We start from the raw sequence: 20,759 nt of genomic DNA on the forward strand, positions 1-20,759 counted from the left end.
CAATCAATACCAGATTTTTCTCAAAGTTTCCCATGTTTCACTGTTTGACTAATCTGACCACTCTTCATTACAAATCAAATTTCTCATTGTACAGAATTCAAAATATGTTCTTGTTTATTTCATTTGAAACTAGACTCAATAAGCTTTAATTACATAATTTATTCAGCTTCTAATTCATCTCCCACAATTTATGGTGATTTTCCAAAGTCACGTTACTGCTGCTGTCCCAAGCAGATTTATTACCAAATCACTATTTCACACATACCTTGCATGCATGTTATTTAAACATGTATATCACCAATCAAACATCACATATCTATGATTTTACTTAAGTATAATCTCCATTTCATCATTTTAAAGCACAACATGTTAGCCGATTTTTCCCTTTAGCATCTAAGGCACATGCATGCTCATTTGTTTGGCTCAACTTCACCTATCTTCCATTTTTCATCAAAAGAACATGAAACAACAACCATTTCCTTCATTTTAATTCATGACTAAATGCTCACAACACAACTAAAAACCAAAATATGCTTCAAGAGTTAAGGTAGAATCAAGAAGAACTCATGAACCTCAAAATAGAAGCAAACTACCATGAACTTACCTTCAATTTTCTTCCCCAAGTGACCGAACATTCAAGAGCTTTCTCCTCTCCTTTCTCTTCTCTAACTTTAGGCTATGATGAACAAAGATGGACAAAACTTTGTTCTTTTCACCCTTTTTTTTTAATAAAATTTCATATTTTATCCATTTAATTCTTTAATACAAAAGACATGAAATTCCCATCATGGAACATTTACCTAACCCATTATCATGGAACATTTACCTAACCCATTATCATGAAACATTTACCTAACCCATTATCATGAAACATTTACCTAACCCATTATCAATTTGTATCAATTTGTACCATAAATTATGGATATCAAGTGCACATTTTGTCTACAACAACATGATGGCTGGCCACTTCATGTAAAATGGGAGGTTTGTCCTGCAAATCCTCCTATTTTGCACTCCTATTTATTTGGCCACTTCAATTTAGCCTATAGCATTTTCAAACATTTTCACATAGGTTCTATTTCATAATTTCACCCCCTTTTTCTTATGGAACAAAAATTAACTAAAAACGCCGGGTTCTATCTTAAGCTTGGGCCTTCTAGAGGCCCACTAACATAATTAAACCTATGCCAACATTCACAGAATTCCCGAAAATTAGGGCGTTACAAGCCGTGTGTCCCCTGGTGTTTAATTAGAAATCAAGTGAGTATGCTCCACACGGCCCAACACATGGGCATGTGACTTGGCCGCGTGGTATAAGTCAGTATACCCTACAGGTTTGGCACGGCCTAGCACACAGCCTGGCACACGAGAGTGTGAGGCCATTTCGAAGGGCACACAGGCTGATCACACAGACGTGTGTGTTGGCCATGTGACCCAAGTCAGAGAGTAACATGGGGTCAGACACGAGCTGAGACACGGCCATGTGATCCCATTTCAAATGTCCACACGGCCTGTGACACAAGTGTGTCTTTGGCCGTGTGAGACACACGGCCGTGTGTCCCCTGTATTTTGTAAAATTTTCTAAGTTTTCTAAAAGTTTTCTGAGTTATCGGTTTAGTCCCGAACCACTCCTAAAGCATGTTTTGGGCCTCGTAGGCTCATATTAGGGACGATATGAATGACCATGAATGATTTACATTTGAAATGGAAAAATGTATGAGAAATGTATGTTTATTTGTGTAATAAGTCGGTAATGCTCTGTAGCCCTATTCTGGTGTTGAATACGGGTGAGGGGTGTTACAAAAGAGGTAAAAAAACTTTATAATGTAATTATATTATGGTTTTATGATTTACAAATAAAAAATGACATTATGTGAATTTGTTTGTGACATGAGATAGTAGGGTTTAGAATTTATGAAATATGATTAGTTTGAAATGGTTAAATGGTTTAGGTTTAGGGTATATATTGTAATAAATAATGTTTTATAAATGTTTTGTGTACAGGAAAATGGCCAAGATTATCCAAACTGTGAAAATGATAGGAACTGAACAAGAACGAGAGGTTGTTGACATTTTGGTAAAAAAAAAAAAAGAAATTATAGGATGACCTAAACAACGATTACATTGTTGCAAACATAACAGTTATGAACCTCATTATGCAAGAGTTAATTTGGTGGTGTTATACTAGTCTTAGGTTGGATAGACTGTGGTTAATGGTATCATCCAACAAGAAAAATATAACCAAATGGTATGAGATCTTAATCCAAGAATTGTGAAGGCATTGCAAAAGACACAAAGAACTTCTCAGCTGATTACGGGAAATCATATTCGTAGGAGAAATCCAAATCCCCTTTATTTTCCATGGATAAGGAATTTAAATATAGGTGGGTTTCCAAATGATTTTATTGACTCCATTTCTAAGCTTTATAAAGAGGTTAAACCAAAGAAGGATGGTGATGCATAGGATTATGGGTTTGTATAATTAGGGTTTAGAGAATTAAGATTTATGTTTGAAATGTATTATCTTGTATCAAAAAATCTGACTCTGTTATTGTATGAAGTTGGTGTTTCTATAATATGATAAAAAGATTGTATTGGATTTTTAATATCATGTTTCATTTTTAATTATATTGTATTATAAAAACCCCATTTGTTAATTCAATCAAACTTGAAATATATTAAGGTTTAGGGTTTGTAACGACTATATTAATTTAAATTGCAGTTATATTAGAGATGAACAACTAGCTTGCAACATTCATCTACTATGAGGGGAAAATTATGGATTTCGATGTTGGTGTTATTTTTAATCTGACCATCATGTAGGCATAATATTTACAAATTCTGTGACACTCAATGAAATAAAAAAAATATTGGACAGAAAATAGCTCGTTGTTATTGAAGAGTTATTTCGAAACTGTATTATGGAAAATAGCTCTTAACATTTTTCTACTATGACGAGCAAATTATGGATTCTGATGTTGGTGCTATTTTTGAATCTGTCCGATCCTTGATAATACAGTTGTGTGGCTAAGCACATCTCCCAATATAACTATGCTAGTACAACAGATCCCCTGCTATATCTTCCTATATCAAATAAGTCATGTAGTAAAATTCAGTAATGACAACTGTAACAGCCCGTTTTTCAGTGGTGTCGGAAACAGTACTTTCGGGGCCACCAAATTAGACGAGTAAGTTCATAAATATTATTACTTAATATTTACGGGTCGAATATGGTTTTAAAAAGGTTTTTGATATAGTAATTTATGCTATTTGAATGATTAATCAAGTTCAAGTGGTAAGACTCTAAAGTCAAATGGTTTTAGAAAATAAGCTATCGAGACCTCGTTTCTATAAACCAAGCTGTAAATATTTTTATAAATATTTATAAAGTGTCTTTAAGGTGGTATTAAAATTTTGTTGAAAAATTTTAACGTTTCGATAGTTAATTAAGCGAAAAAGGACTAAATTGTAAAAAGTGTACAAATTTAATTTTACTAACTAAAGATGCTTAATTGCTATAGAAAATTAAATTCATGAACTAATATGGTAAATATACCAAAATATATATATGACTGGGCGGTTGGCTTTGTCTTATTATGAAAATATATATGTTTTATTAATTAAAAAAAACGAATTATAAGGTAATAAAGTAAACTAAATAAATCACCTTTCTCTTTTGAATGTTTTGCTGAAATTGAGAAAGAAGAAAGCCATTGTTAGAATTTGAAGCTTCAGCCAAGCTTCCATGTATGCATGTAAGTCCATTTTAGCCTCGTTTTTAATAATTTTTATGTTTTTGAGATCGTTGTAACTAGGTCCAGTTAGTCTGTATCTTCGATTTTGAAACTGCTAAAGCTTTTGAATTTGCCATTGATGAACCTTGTGAATTTAGATGTTAAATGATGAATTTGAGATATTATTTGTTATTTAAAAGTATTTTATTAAGTGATTTTTGATGAATTTTCTGATTAGACTAAATTGTTAAAATAGTAAAAGTATAAGGATTTGATGTGAAATTGTTGCAATAATGGGATGTATTGGATTCCATGAATATTTGGCTAGGCTCAATTTTGGGTAAAAATGGTTATTTTGCATGTTTTAGGCTCAGGGACTAAATTTAATAAAAGTAAAACTTTAGGGTAATTTTGTAAAAATGTCAAAGGTGACTAAATTGCATAAAATATATTGTTTTACTATATAAATGAGGAGGATGGAAAATTACCAAAATGCCCCTATACTTTGACATTTATGCAATTTAGCCAGGTAAGTTAGTACGGTTAAAATTTAACATTATATAAATAGGTGATTGGTATTACATGATATTATATATATTCCATTGTTGAAAATGAATCATTATCTGAGTTATAATATTGAATTTGATGCTCGGTTTGAATTGAATGCGGGATAGAGTACATTCGTGTTTTGGTGTATTACTGGGGTTTGAAGTGGAGATGGTATTGGAGAGAGATATCTGTATATTACCCAACTAAGCCGAGGTTCAGCATTTGTTGTGAACTCTCGCGTTATACTTTCTGTTTGGCGTGATTCAGGTGGATCAACTCTTATGAGCTTCTGTTGGCATGTTTTGGGTGGACTAGCTCTTATGAGCTTTTGTTTGGCGTATTTTAGTTGGATCAGCTCTTATGAGCTTCTGTTTGTTGTGTTCGGTCTATCTGATGATGTACTCTTACCCGTAAGTCATTCTTCGAATGGAAAATCTCGGTAAGGTAATCTATTTAATAAATTTGAAAAATATGTTATGTTGAGATAGATGATAAATCCAATTGAATCATGCTCAGGTATAATGGTTATCCATGTCAAATTCATATGAATCATGTTTACATGAACTAGCATGTGTTGTTGATGTGCTTAGGCTTATGCCAAGCTTGTGGACATGATTGATATTTATGATTATGCTTATACTATGCATATGAAATGGGTAAGAAAAAAGAATGAAATGGTAAGTATGTAATTGGTATGTAGTATGATGTTATAAAAAGTTTAATGTGATAAATGATGTATTTATATGTGAGCAAATTGCGTATGCTAAGAATGAATATACCTATATTATGGATAAATACACAAAGTTAGAAATTGATAATATTGTTTAGACTTATGATAAGCATTGGGAACAAAAGAAAAAAAGAGTAAATTGAAAAGTGTATAATCTTATAGAAAGGTTGTTGATTATCTATTAAGTCTCCTAAAATCCTATCATGTTATGAATGATAGATATATGTAACATTAATGAACTTACTCATTTGCAAGTTGTTGTGCATATCGATTTATGAATCTTATGGCATTGGCATATATTTATATTTATTCTATAAAGTTTATTATTGAAGTGGAATTTTATGCTTAAATTTTATACGAGCTTATTAAGCATACATTGCTTACATAGTTATTTTTCCTTTACTTTACAGATTATCGGAAGCTCGATCGGGTTGGAAGCTAGTTGGAGATACATCACACTGTCCATCGATTTTTTTTTATTGGTAGATTTTTGATGTTTTGGCAGTGGTTATAATGACATGTATAGGTGGACTATGTTTAATGTTTAATTAATGAGTTTTGCATATATATGTCATTTTGGTTAAGGATTATGGTATGAAATGTTGCCTTGGATTTGAAGTACTTAAGGTACTATTGATGTGTTGTTGGTTGGGGTTAGTATGGTCAAATTGATGCATGTTTTGAAATAACCAAAATTGGTATATGTTAATGTAATTTTAAATGGACAAAATGATATGTGAGAAATTGATCTCAACATGGTCAAAATATAGTTCACTTTGGAATGGTTTAGAACTAGATATGCATGATGTAAATATGGTTTGTAAATGTCGATTATTTGGTATTATTTGGAAATGGTTGGTTTATGTTATTTAGGTGATCATGATGCATGAGAGGAATAGTCCAAATGGTAAGATTATTTTGATATGGTATGAATATATTATGGTATGGTTGATATGTATCAATTGTGATATGTTTTGGCACGGAAACAAAATAGTTGATAAATGGTTAAATATGCACATGTTTAGGAATGTTTAATGTATAGGTGTTTTGTGCTTGTTGAAATACCCATTATGTTTGGCTTGTAAATATGGTATTTTGGTTGATGAACTATTTTTCATGTTGACATGTATATATGTGGTTTTATGGTTGATGAAATGTTAGCATTTTGGTGCTTAAATGGTTGATGTTGAAATAATTAAGTGATGATATGTTTTGATTGATACAAATTGGTCTATATAGATGTGTTTGGAATGTGGTTAATTGTGATATGACTTGACATGAAAATAGGCAGTTGTGTATAGTGAATGGCTAGATTATGCAAATATTTAAACATATTTGGTTGTTGTGTTTGAGGTGCCTTTATGGCATATTAGTTGAATGGAAATTGGTCATTTTATTCACGTTTGAACATGATTTGATACTTTGGTCATATGTGCAAATGACTTGTTTAACTTTACTTGAATCGGGTGAAAGAAATGCTTGAATTTGGCCAATTTCTTGTCCACATGGCCTAAGACACGGGCATGTGTCTAAGCCATGTGCGACACATGGCTATGTGACATAGTCATGTGTCCCCTTTAGGTTTTTAAAGGCTGCATTTCAAGTGTTACACAGCCTAGCACACGGGCGTGTGGCTTGGCTATGTAAACCAAGTTAGAAAGTTACACGGGCACGAACACGGGCTGGGACATGGCCGTGTGTCCCTATTTCGAATGTCCACACGGCCTGAGACACGGGAGTGCGTCCATGTGACCCCTGTGGTATGAATTTTTTTTATCTTTTTCCATGAAGTTCTAAACTAACCGTTTCTAAAGTGTTTCTAAGGCCTCGAGGGCTTGAAAAAGGGGACGTTATGCATGTGTTCGATTGGATTTTTCAATGATTATGAAATGTTTTGAAATGAATGTTTTGATGTTACAATTTTCTTGTAATGCTCAGTAACCCTATGCCGGCGACGGATATGGGTTAGGGCTGTTACAATAGCTGACCCAATTGCCAAATTTATCTAGCATCAATATGGTTCCAATTGTTGGAAAAATTTCAGTTCTAAAAAGGTTTTCTTGCATAGCAAAAAAATAAAAAATTTGAAAATCGAGCTAATTTGTAATATTTATAGTAATAGCCTTTTTCCTGAAATAGTACCTGTAACAGCTTGCTACTCGAACCAATCGTCAGATCTGAGTTATAAGGTGCCACATTCGTTGTCGAAGCAACTACGATCAACAAACCAATAAACATTCAAATATAACTAAAATATGTGTATAAAATGATACATAATTATTTCCGGGTCTTATACGAGCTTATGAAAACTCATTTTCCAGTTCGAGATCGAAATTGGACTGAATTGTAAAGAATGCAGATTTTTTAGTTGATGTCATGACTTTAGGGTTTTCTCTTCGCGGTGTGACTCTCTGGATTGGCTCATCGTGACCTCAAAGTAACACTATCGCCACTAGAATCCTACTCTATTCCTTGTCGCGACATTGAGAGTACGTAGTCGCAACGTGGCTCACTATTTTCAGAAGAATCAACTTAGTACAAGTTTGGGAGACCTGAAATTATATATTTATACATATTCCATACAACCATTTCAACTACATACCAAAGAATTCAAGCTAAATTATGCACAATTGTTACTTCCAAATACCATTAAACTAGCAATTACTAACATCAACTAATCAATCTAACTTATACCATTCATATATCCAAAACCAACCAAAATTCATTCAAGATCATAACTATAAATCTTAAGGATTAAAAACTAACTAGATGAACACATCCAAACACAAATTTAGAGCATTAGCGTAAGATTATATGATATAAAACTTGACCATTTGAGATCTTTAGTAAAAAAAAAAAAAAAGAAACCTACGTACATACCACAAAACTGAAACGTACAAATTATACAAACTTTGATGAGTCTAAAATGTCGGTTTGGATACTGGCTTCAATTCCCGAGGCTTCGAGAGGTACCTAAACCTACGCATGGAGAAAACAAACCATACATTGAACAATGGACTTAGTGGTACATTTATAGTTTAAGACATAAACATATAATCTAACATTAAGAATGAGATTTAGCACAAATCATGCATCTATGTACTCAAAATTTAATTTAAACATATATCAAATGGTCAATTATAGTACATTATCTATCTATCTATCTATCTATCTATCTATAAGCATACTAATATGTCATTAACCAAACTATTCAAAAATATTCATATATGTTCAATTCTAACTTGATCACTAATTATCAATCATACAATACATTTAAGAATTAAACACAAACATTTATATAACCAGGCCATTTAATTCAATTTTAGAGTTTACCGACTCAACCATATTCGTTCTGGCGCCCAGGCATCATTTCTTCTAATTTGCAAGTTGGATCACTAAATTTTTCAAAATATAAACCATATTTGATTATACATTGATTTCATAACATTACTAATTCCATTTTCAACATTATAATCATACTTATCATTTATAAACCCTATTAACCTGACTCAAACTCAGACAGGCACTCGGATTGTCCAACCAACACACTAAACTGTCATTGAAGTGCATTATTATATTAGTCGAAATAAAGGAAGCTGGCATGTAAAGTGCATCCTGACACATGAAGCGCATCCTGGCTAACAAAGAGCATACTAGCACACAAAGTGCATTCGGCGCGTAAGCCCATAAAGCCATACACAACCTAATCCTATGAAATGCCAACTATATTCGACACAATCGAAAAACTAATAGGGTACCAATGTTCAATTTCATTTCATCATCAAATACGTATATTTCATATTATATAACATATTTCATTCCAATTTCAATATCTTATATCACAATTCAAGTATTTCATGCCATTTTCCATTTTATTCATTTTAATCTCCTATCTCAATAATCCATGCCAAACTCAATCAAAAAATCTCATACTACATATACTCATGCTGAAACTCCTATATATAGAAAATATGAAAATGCAATTAACAAAAATGACCTTAAATTATAAATCTACAAACCAAGATTTCGCGCGTCACTCGTTGACGATTTTCGTTTTTCCTTTCCCACTCGATGATTCGTTGTTGTCGTTAGCTACGAATAATTATAAAACGTATCGCACTATCAAATTCCAATCAAATAAGAATCAAACACAAAATTTCACATATTTTGTCAATTATTCAATTTAGTCCTTAAAATTGAGATGAGCATAACTTCTAATTTAGAGCCTTGGATTAGAATCTAATTTCACCAAAACTCATTAGGGACCCTCTATTTTCTATCCCTACCAAAAATTCATACAATTTTTCATTTTATTCAATTTAGTCTCTAATGTACGAAACTAACAATTAAGCTTACAATTTAGTCATTTTCATATACTAAGCTTAATTTCTAACAATTTAACACCTAAATCATTCTAAGCTTAATTTCTAACAATTTAACACCTAAATCATTCAATTCTCAACCATGGAAACTTTATAAAACTTTAAAATTTTTACAATTTGGTACATGGGCTAGCTAAATCAAACTTTCATGATTCAATTTCCATAAAAATTAATGAAAAATGGCTAGGGACTTACTTGGAATTAGGGCTAAAAGCTTCAAACATAGAAAAAAAATGGTGTTTTCCTTTTTTTTTTTCTCCTTTGACATGTTGAGGAAGATGTAACTCTCATCTCCTTTTCCATAAATTCCATTTTATACTTATTAATCATGGTTTCTTAATAATTAAACTTTTATTACCTTAATTTAACCATTACATGCTTTATCGCCCACTAGCATATATTTAAAATGGTTTATTAGCTATTTTGGCCTTTTGGATAATTACAATTCATGTCCCAAGCCTTATTCTAATTAAATTTCTATAGCGATTTGACTTTTACAATTTAGTTCCCGAGCCTTAATTACTCAAAAATTCGGTTAAATCACTAAACCAAATTTCAATTCATTAATATGATAACCCCATAAATATTTCTATTAAATATTTATGAACTCGATTTACAGAAATAGGATCCCGAAATTTCCTTTTCTAATACCACTAGAAACTAGGTTGTTACAATACATTTGCATTGAGTGAGACGAATACTGGACATTCCTGATTTTCAACCGAACGACCTTCTCCACTACTCTCGTACCACAAACTAACTTGAGGGTGGGCTCAAAAAATTTCAAATCAAACACAGAATAAAAAATAATTTTCTTACTTTCAATAGGAAAGTAAATCTCTCTCTCTATCTCTTATAAAAACAAGTAGAATTATTAATCCCAAAAAATAGGATTTATACTTAGAAATAAATTCCGACTTATTTTTAGGCAGAACAAACATATCTCAAAATTGTGTGTTTTTAGCCTTACCAATGCATTCTATTTATAGGGAGAAATAATGAAGCCCTATTTGAATTAGTAGAATACAAATAATATTTATTCAATAGAAAAACAATCCCCTAGTTTATAGGAGAGATAGGGGCGAATAACGCTAGTTATTTTACTAGGGTTGTTGCCCCTTGTACTTGTTATGAGGGGTTTTTGGGCCTCTCTTGTATCAGATCCAATTATGTGTGCTTTCTATACTTTTAACTTAACACTTTATAATTTAATCCAACCAATACATATTTTTCTATTTTCCAAAATAAATATTATTTATTAAATTAATTTTAAATAATTAATTTTAAATTAAAGAATTGTCTTAATGCAATTCTAATTTCATTAAAATCATGACAATTTTACCTAAAATAATTTATGAGAAAATATATTTAATTTTTACATCCAACAGATTCACAATGACCAATTAATTTAATTCTATTTTCAAATTTCAATTAATTAAATAATAATTCAAAAATTTAAACTAATTCTCAAGTCATTTCTATACTTAGTGAGAAACCACATTCATTTCTAAATGTAGAAGTCTAATCGCTATTGAGTTTTAATTAAGGAAAGACTTGAAGACTTGAAGACTTAAATAGCAATTATTCAAAGGGGAAAAATGGTTATTAAACCATTTTTAAGTGAGAGTTAGTGGATGATGATGAAATTTTCATTAAATTAAAATAATAGATTGATTAACGTAATTAAGCTTGATTAAGTTAAATTAAATTAGATTAATTAAACCTAATCAAAGTATAAATATAAGAGAAATGGGAAAAGATGACAACCACCAGTATCTTCCTCACTTCATTGTCCCTTTGAAGAACAAAATAACTATGATTGAGTTTTAGCATTTGACCATTAATAAGTTTAGAAAACCATGCTCTTTTCTCGTAATTTTTATAGATTTTTTTTAGTCATGGGAGTTTGATTGAGCTAACCCATGTAATGACTGAAAAATTAGTGGTATAAAAAATTATAGTTTTGGGACCTCATTTTTGTAAATCGAGACTGCAAATATTTTTATTTAATACTTTTGGAGTTATTTTATTAGTGAATTGAATTTTGGATAGACAATTTTGTCGAATTAGTGATTAATTAAGGTCCAGGGACTAAATTGTAAAATTTCAATCACTATAAATTTTTAATTAGGAAATGAATTGAAGGCTTAATTAACAATTAATCCAAGGTCAAAAATGGAAATTAAACCATTTGAATGTATAGTGGACGTTAGATGGGATATTTTCACTATAATTTGGTTATAAATTAAAAGAAAAATAAATAATAATGTAAAGTAAATTAGAACAAAGTGGAATGAAATAGAAGATTATATCTTCCCCGTTCATCCAAATTGGTTATTATTTTTGAAACCTTAGAAAAATCGGCCAAGATTCATTTCTTATGCATGGTATGTTTTTTAGGCCCGTTTCTTATAAATTTTATATTTTTGAAATTGTTGCAGCTTAATCTATCTAGCACAGGGACTATTTTAAAATACTGTCAAAGATTTGAAAATTTTCCATTGATATTCTTGAAGCTTTTTAGTTGTTAATCATTTAGTTTGAAGCTTGATGGTGAATTTGGATTAATTTGTAAAATGATTTTGTATAGTTTTGAGTTTAAGGATTAAAATGATTAAATGTTGAAATTTTCTATGTTTTCTTATAAAATTTTAGAATTAGAGGGATGTATAGGGATAAGTAAGAATTTTTCAATATGGGTTAGGGATTGATTGTGAAAATAAATTTGTTTCGATTTTAGGGGCTAAATTAAATAAAATGCAAAAATTTAAGGAAATTATGAAAAATGTTAATAAGAAGTCATATGCATCAAATGAATTGTTATAAAGTATTTTGGACTAATAATTGAAATAAAAATTACTATATAGATCAAGAACCGATAAAAAATTGTGGAAAAGAGAAAATTGTTGACTAGTCCCTGATATTGTTATTTCTACAGTATGGCTTTGGTAAGTTCATACGGTTTAGTTTAGTATAATTTGAAATTCTATATTGATTTGTGAGTTATGATTCTTTGAATATATATATAATTGAATTGTCACAAATTGATATAAGGTGGGAAAGTGATTGAATTGTAAAGTGATATACGATTATATGTATTGAGCCTGGACGAACATATGATAGGATACAATTGGCATGCCAATAGATTATTTTGTGCTTTGTACAAGATTGACTTGTGATGAGATGATGATCCGTGACTTGTTACTGTACATTGAATATACCAAAGTCCAGCATTTGTTACAGATTACCAAGTTATATTTATAGTGGTTCTGGCATGTTTCTAGGGACAGATGTAAAGCCTACGAGCTTGGAACTTGGTGCCCAAACGTGTTTTTGGAGGGATTTTAGCCTAGCGCAAGGTTGTAACATCCTCAAAACCCCCTTTGTAGTAAATAATATGAGATAAAATCTTAGTGAAAAAAAAATATAAGATCAATGAAAACGAAAGTTGCAAGATATCAAAAGAAAATTAAATCAAGAAGCAAGACATAATGTATTAAATTAAGGAATGGACTAATTGTAGATATGTGAAAAGTTTTGTGGCATAAGTATAAATATGGAAAATTTGAAGTGAAAGGCCAATAGTGCAAACATCTTAAAGGTAGAAGGATCTAGGAATTAAGGAAAATGGGTTAATAAGGACCAAATTGAATAAGCAAAAAAAAGTATATGAGACTAAATTACAATTTTATCAAATTAAGTGATGATTCAAGGATGTAACGCCCCAATTTTCGGGAATTCTGTGAATGTTGGCATAGGTTTAATTATGTTAGTGGGCCTCTAGAAGGCCCAAGCCTAAGATAGAACCCGGTAATTTTAGTTAATTTTTGTTCCATAAGAAAAAGGGAGTGAAATTATGAAATAGGACCTATGTGAAAATGTTTAAAAATGCTATAGGCTAAATTGAAGTGGCCAAATAAATAGGAGTGCAAAATAGGAAGATTTGCATGACAAACCTCCCATTTTACATGAAGTGGCTAGCCATCATGTTGTTGTAGACAATATGAGCACTTGGTATCCATAATTTATGGTATAAATTGATACAAATTGATAATGGGTTAGGTAAATGTTCCATGACAATAGATTAGGTAAATATTCCATGATAATGGGTTAGGTAAATGTTCCATGATAATGGTTTAGGTAAATGTTCCATGATGGGAATTTCATGTCTTTTGTATTAAAGAATTAAATGGATGAAATATGAAATTTTATTAAAAGAAAAAGGGGTGAAAAGAACAAAGTTTTGTCCATCTTTGTTCATCATAGCCTAAAGTTAGAGAAGAGAAAGGAGAGGAGAAAGCTCTTAAATGTTTGGTCACTTGGGGAAGAAAATTGAAGGTAAGTTCATGGTAGTTTGCTTCTATCTTGATGTTCATTAGTTCTTCTTGATTCTACCTTAACTCTTGAAGTATGTTTTGATTTTTAGTTGTGTTGTGAGCATTTAGTCATGAATTAAAATGAAGGAAATGATTGTTGTTTCATGTTCTTTTGATGAAAAATGGAAGATAGGTGAAGTTGAGCCAAACAAATGAGCATGCATGTGCCTTAGATGTTAAAGGGAAAAAAATCAGCTAACATGTTGTGCTTTAAAATGATGAAATGGAGATTATTCTTAAGTAAAATCATAGATATGTGATGATTGATTGGTGATATACATGTTTAAATAACATGCATGCAAGGTATGTGTGAAAGAGTGATTTGGTAATAAATCTGCTTGGGACAGCAACAGTAATGTGACTTTGGAAAATCACCATAAATTGTGGGAGATGAATTAGAAGCTGAATAAATTACCTAATTAAAGCTTATTGAGTCTAGTTTCTAATGAAATAAACAAGAACATATTTTGTATTCTGTACAATGAGAAATTTGATTCGTAATGAAGAGTGGTCAGATTAGTCAAATAGTGAAACATGGGAAACTTTGAGAAAAATCTGGTATTGATTGGCTAAACAAAAAATTCTGAAAATTTTATGGATAGAAGATATATGAGTCTATTTTCAGTGAAAATTAACAGAACTTGATTTGGAGTTTCGTAGCTCCAGTTATAAATAATTTAGTGACTATTGCTCAGGAAGACAGCTTGCAGTGAAATTATGATTATGTGGTAAACATTGACAAAAATTTGTTAATGAGTTGCTTATTGATTTCTTATAAGCTTACTATGATCTGTAGGTGTGGTTGGCGAATATTGTAAGGGGTTAATCGTAGTTTGTATTTGAATAGTTAGATTAACGTGTTAGTAATCCAATTGTAGGCGGTTCGTGTGTGGATCTCACAAGATATATCGTCACAAGCAGTGTGTAACTAACACCCTCTTTCTTAGTCTGGATCGGCAAAAGTCGAAAAGCGAAATGCCAAAAACCGGTATTTTGTAGATTTACGAGTGTGCGAATGGTCGTGAGGTAAATCGTTTAATGTTTTTGGTAAGCTGCAAAATTTGGACTGCAAAGTGCATGATTTACGTGCCCTCGATATTTTTGGGCTTAATGGGCCAAAATTGGAATGATGGGCCAATCTGCCCAATTCGTAAGAACCCTCGATGCGTGATTACATTAGTACGTGAAAAGTAGGAATATGCATGAAAAACCCTAAAATAGATAAATTACTGAAATACCTTTAAAAGTGGAAAATTTACGCTTTACCCCTAGTAGATAAATTACCAAATACCCCTAGGTTAAATTGACCTAAATGCATGTTTGATCGTTGTTATTTACTGCATGCCATGTTATTATCGATGCATGGATGGGATATTGACGGAGGAAGTACTGAAAGTGGCTTGTCCACGATCTTGGAGGCTTTGCCTCAATTTACTATTAACTGAGCAGCAAGGTCAAGAATCGTGAAGTGTTGGGTGGGTGGGTTGAGCTATTCCCACATGGAGTGTATGGCTGGTACGAGTGGAGTGTAGTGGTTGGTGGGTTGAGTAGTCTCCCAAATGGGCTTGCATATGTTTATTGATGTTGCATGTATTTTGAAATGGGCCTATGGGCCATACTTATTATCTGAATAAGGGCTAAGGCCCGGTTTATTGTAATCTGAAAAGGGCTCGGTCCAAGACCACTGTTACTGAATAGGCTTAGGCCCAATAGGCTTGAGCTGACTTGGTCTTTGAATGGGTTTTCCTTACACATGAGTTTCCCCAAACTCACCCCTTTTATTTTCATCCACGCAGAAATCCCCAACCATAGTGGGCTTGGAGTCGTGAGGAGTTCGAGTGGCCACCCGCTCAAAGTTTGATTTTCTTCCGTGAACTGGACATCCTTTTATTTACGTTTGAAGTTTTGGGTTTTAAATGTAATAAGGCCGCTTAATTATTTTTGATGGTTTTAATATGTATTACTAAGATAGGTATTACTTATTTTAACTATTGAAATTGGATAGCTTTAGGCTGCTTTTCAAAAACAACAGTTGATTTCAAAATAACACGACAACAAGCAAAGCTTACGCAATGAAAGTATTTTCCAAAATTAATCACTTTTCCTAAAATGACTTAATCAAATCGGTTTCCTAGAAATATCCATGACGTTAAGGTGTGGCAATGGCGGTATGCATGTCTAGGATTGGATCCGAAGGAGCTTGGTATTAAGCAATCCGATGGACTCACCACCTCTTTTCCGGTTTCCTACCGGTGCACTTCCTTTCACTTTAACCCTTAATGAATTAATCTTTTGAACATCAAGTACGATTTTCGGACTTAGAATGAAATTTTTTTTTTACGTTTTTGATGTGGCATGCCGGATCTGGCCATAACTTCTGGGCCGGGTTTGGGGTGCTACAAAGGATGAAATTTTAAATGATCATAAAGGGAAAAATTTTCAATTAGAAAGAGAGAAAATTCTAGAAGGCAATGATGATGTTGGAGATATCTTGATGATATTTTATAATTATTTAATTAGATAAATATTACTTTATTAATATTTTAATGAGATATTTTACTAATACTTTATTATAAATAGTTAGTATAAAAGGAGAGGAAGATGAAAAAAAGAAAAAAGAAAAAAAGAAAAAGAGAGAATCCTCCCATCTTTCCAACGTGAGTGAGGGGGAGAGAAGAAGAAAACTTTGTTGTCTTTACAATTTGGTCCTTCTACCAAAAATCCACCATTTTCACCTAGAATTAGGGAACTTTCATAATCATCAAGAGAGAAAAGTGATAAGGAGACTATGGAGAATAAGAAAATCACCTTGGATTCAAGAAAATGAAAGTTCGAGGAGAGAGAAAATCAAGTTAAAGTTTGAAATTAATAGAATAAGGTAAGAACGTTAAGATTTCAATATATTTTTAAGTTTGATATTATTGAAAAAGCATGAAAATGATGTCAAAGTAGAGTTTTCTTATATAAAGTTTTATGTTCTTGATATGCTAGTGAAGGGAGATAAGAGGAAATGATGAGAAATATTGTAAATAAAGGAAATGAGGGTGTTATAAACTTGGTCATCAACATTTTGCACTAAAATAGTTTTGGACAATAGTAGTAATCTGACTTTGAAAATTCATCAAAAGTTGTATAAATTTAATTAGAGGTTAATTAAAATATTAAATTAAATCCTATTGAGTCTATTTTTACATAGAAGAAATGATGTAAGTAAAAGTATTTCATTTTATGAGATATATGAATTTTTGTGAGCTAAAGTTAGGTTGATTTCGAGTTCCTCTGTTCTGACTTTGAAAAATCATCAAAAATTGTAAAACAATTATTAGAGGTTTAAATTTATATTGTTAAATTCTTAATTAGTCTATTTTCAATAGAAAGAAATGGAAACATCATCCAAACCCCGTACTAAGAGATAATTAATTTTTAGTGAAGAAAGGTCGAAGCTGTCAAACAGTAGAATAGGGACAAATTTGAAGAATTTACTGTACTTATTGGGTAAGTTATAAATTTTGAAATTTTTATATATATTTGAGTTTAGTTTTAAAAACATCAAGCAGATCGTAATTTCAAATTCTGAAGCTTAAGATATAAATATAATTTAATGACTATGACTCAAGTGGACAACTTTGATATGAACACATAAGTAAATAGTGAAATTATAGATAATGTTACATATAAGCATGTTTTATACTAAAAGCTAAAGATTCTAACAAATATGTAAATAAATGATATGGAATGGAGAGGAGGAGGAGGAGGAAAAATATATGAATATATATATATAGTAGATCAATTTGAAATGTTTGAAATGGTTGTAGGTAATGAAATGATTAATACATGTGAGTATATTTAAACGAAATGATAATATAATAAGTGAATAATTGTTAATTGATATGATATTGAATTCTTTGTTAAAATTTTATGAAGAATTAAATTGATTGGCACAATTTAGAAATAAATACTGAAATATACATAAAATGGGTAAACTAATTTTGCAAAGTGCAAGTCCTCTAATGGTCTTATTTGTAAAACATTAATATTTGTGTTAATTTTATAAACTTTGTTATCTTTAATTGAATATCATGTTTTTATGAGGACTTGAGATTAGAAATAGATGTAAGTGGATGATATGTAAAATGAAGTGGCAATTATGACATCTGAATACGATTTAGGTAATGATATAAAATAAATAAATAAAAATAAAGCGTGAAACTTGTAAGAAAATGGAGACAACATCATGATGACAAGTTCGCCATGTCATGACGTGGAAACCCCAACGTCGCGACGATAATTCAAAAATTTTTATGAACTTTACAATTTGGTCTTTGATCAATTGTGGATGTTTTAATGAGCTTCTTTAACTCATAATCAGTTTTATCATAAATTCAATTATTACTAAAATTACTTAATGATCTACATTAATTAAATAATATGATAAATTGATCTAAAATTTTCAGTAGTTGCTTCGGCAATGAATGCGACATCCTAATGCCTTGACTCGACGATCGAGTCTGGTATGGGGGTGTTACAAAGGTTGTAATGCCCTAAATATTTAGTAATTTAATTGCGAGTTATGTTGCATGTTGGCTTACTTGCTGTGATGGTTAAGGGTCCTGAGTAGTGTGAGAAGTCCTGGGTTCAAACCGAGGCTTTAGCAAAATTTTTGTCTTCTTATTGAATAAACCCTTGCATGTTGATAATGAACTTTTAAATTAAAATAAGTGAAACATGGCAATGTAACGCTTGTCAGCTTAATGGTAAGTGGCGTGTGGGTGTGCCTAGGGGTCTTGAGTTAGAGCTACCCTATGCGCAAGGGAGTAATATTTTGCTGCTCTCGCAAGGTTGGTAGTTGGGGTTGACTGAAACTCTAATGGATGGAGTGTTTGAGGGAGAGTGGTGTGTGTGGCTGGTTGTTAGGGGGGAGTTTGAAAGGAGTTTGAATTGGTGGTTTGAGGGATTTGGGGATAGATAAGGGGAGAGATTTTAGTAGGAAATAGGGGAGGTTGGGGTGTGAGGTAGTGTCATGCCGAAAGTGGGAAGCTTATTGTGCAAATTAGGTCACTTTTGTTCTCAGCACTGAAATAGTGCTAGAGTTTTGGTTCTCTAAAATGATTATCTTTTGTTGTTTTCTTTTCAGGTATTGCTTGTTTGGTGGCCCAATATCAATTGTAACCATTCGGGTATTCTGGTTTTGCTCTCCTATATCGTGTTTTACTTAGTCAACTTCTTCTCTTTTCCTCATCTTTCTCCTCTCAAATATCGGGTATCCTTTTCTTTGCTCACTTTCGGTTTTGTGTGCCGAACACTTCCTTCCTTGTAGCCAAACATTGTTTCATTTCATCAACCTTCTGCCCAGTCTCCATTGCCGTTTCTTTTCTACCTTCCACTCTCTCAAGTTTTGGTGGTTAACCCTTCCATCTCTTTTTAGATTCGGCTGTCTCCCTCCCTTTCACTCAATCACTTTTGCGTTGGCTAAGCATCGAGTGGTAAGTCTCTGTTGTTTCTGTGTATTTTCGATTAGTCTTTCCTTTTCTCCCTAAATGCCAATTTTTACCACTTCTTTCTTTTATCATGGTACTTTTTGTTTTGGGTTGTAGTATTACTCGAGGAGTGAGGGAGTTCGCTTGGATTTCAAGAATGATCAGAACCTTCTCTCATCTCTCCTCCTAAGGTAACACTGTTCGTTGGTGTTATTAAACTGATGCACTTTTGGGATTCTTGATCTTGGCCGAATGTCCATGATTCTTGGGTGGTTATGCGATGTTCAACCTTTGTGTAAGCAATATGTTTAATGGGTTCGTTTGTCATGGAGATAATCATCAAGTGGCTGATATTAACTTTTGTCGGCATTCTAAGCGGGTTTAAACCACACTCGTTCAAGCTAAGCGTTAGTACGTAGTCTTTTGAAACAAGTTTTAGTTGGGGTTTCTGTTAAATGCGTATATTAGATTTTGACCGAAGTTTTTGTTGTGTTAAGTGGAGTGCCCGTAGGCTAATTCGCTCGTTTTCACAACCAGGTGTGTAATCACACTACTTCTATTATGAAATGGAAAAAGCCGGAATACTAGCATCATCGATGCCACATGGGCGTACGCTCACCGTGTGGTCATCTAAACGCAAAAGCGTAAGCATGTGATTGTGGAGACCACCACGAGTGATTTCGTGGGCTTAGGTCGTTTTAGGACACGTTGGGCCAAAATGGGCCGTGTGGGCCCCACAGGTTCGTGGGCCTCACACTGGTAAACCACATGGATGTGTGGAGATTATTGGGCCGGCTGTGTTGTTTACACGGCCAAGGCTATTATTTGGGCTTCTTGGGCCACACGAATGTGTGAGTCCACATGGGCCATATTATGGGCTTAGGCCCATTTTCACTGTTTAATTATTAAGGTTGAATGGGTCGCACGAGACGACTGTGGACCTACTCTTGGGTCAGTAAGTACAGCTAAACCTTAATTTATGTTATGACTATTATACCTCTATGAGGTAAATGACGGAAATACCTCTTTGTGATATATGAATAATTGATCATGCCATCTTATTTATATATGTACATTTATATTATGTTGCATTGCATGGGGTGGGACATATGATATTGGAGGAAGTGTACCGAAAGGTTAAAAGCCTATTACTGACAGCTCTATTGCAAATACTGTTAGTGACGCAACCAGTACTATATTCTAAAGTGTAGGGATGGATGGGTCAATTTTATCCCCACATGGAGTGTAGGGCTGGACGGAGTGGAGTGTAGAGGATGGATGGGTAGTATCTTTGTATGCATTTCTGATACTGTACTAAAGTGGGCTAAGGCCCACACTGATTGGCTAAGGCCCACACTGATATTGCGACTGATACGGGCTTAGGCCCAGACTGTTCAAAACTGTATGTTTGATTGTTTGATAAATATGGATTACACACTGAGTTTTCATAAACTCACCTTTTCTACCTATCTTTGCAGGTAATCCTTAGGTGGGTTGGAGCTGTGAGGGAC

At 32.5% G+C, this 20,759-nt stretch overlaps 1 long non-coding RNA gene across 2 annotated transcripts; it reads left to right on the plus strand.

The window, feature by feature from the left end:
- Positions 1-3,683: 3,683 nt before the first annotated feature.
- LOC128295301 (uncharacterized) lies at positions 3,684-5,637 on the plus strand. Of its 2 annotated transcripts, none has more exons than XR_008285660.1 (3): positions 3,684-3,755; positions 4,551-4,722; positions 5,424-5,637. It is a non-coding gene; the product is annotated as an uncharacterized LOC128295301 (long non-coding RNA). The 2 variants fall into 2 exon arrangements; XR_008285661.1 differs by having other exon boundaries at positions 4,551-4,693.
- The last annotated feature ends 15,122 nt before the right edge of the window (positions 5,638-20,759 follow it).

Source organism: Gossypium arboreum, chromosome 7 (genome assembly GCF_025698485.1).
Source record: "Gossypium arboreum isolate Shixiya-1 chromosome 7, ASM2569848v2, whole genome shotgun sequence".
In the NCBI taxonomy this organism is placed as follows: Eukaryota; Viridiplantae; Streptophyta; class Magnoliopsida; order Malvales; family Malvaceae; genus Gossypium; species Gossypium arboreum.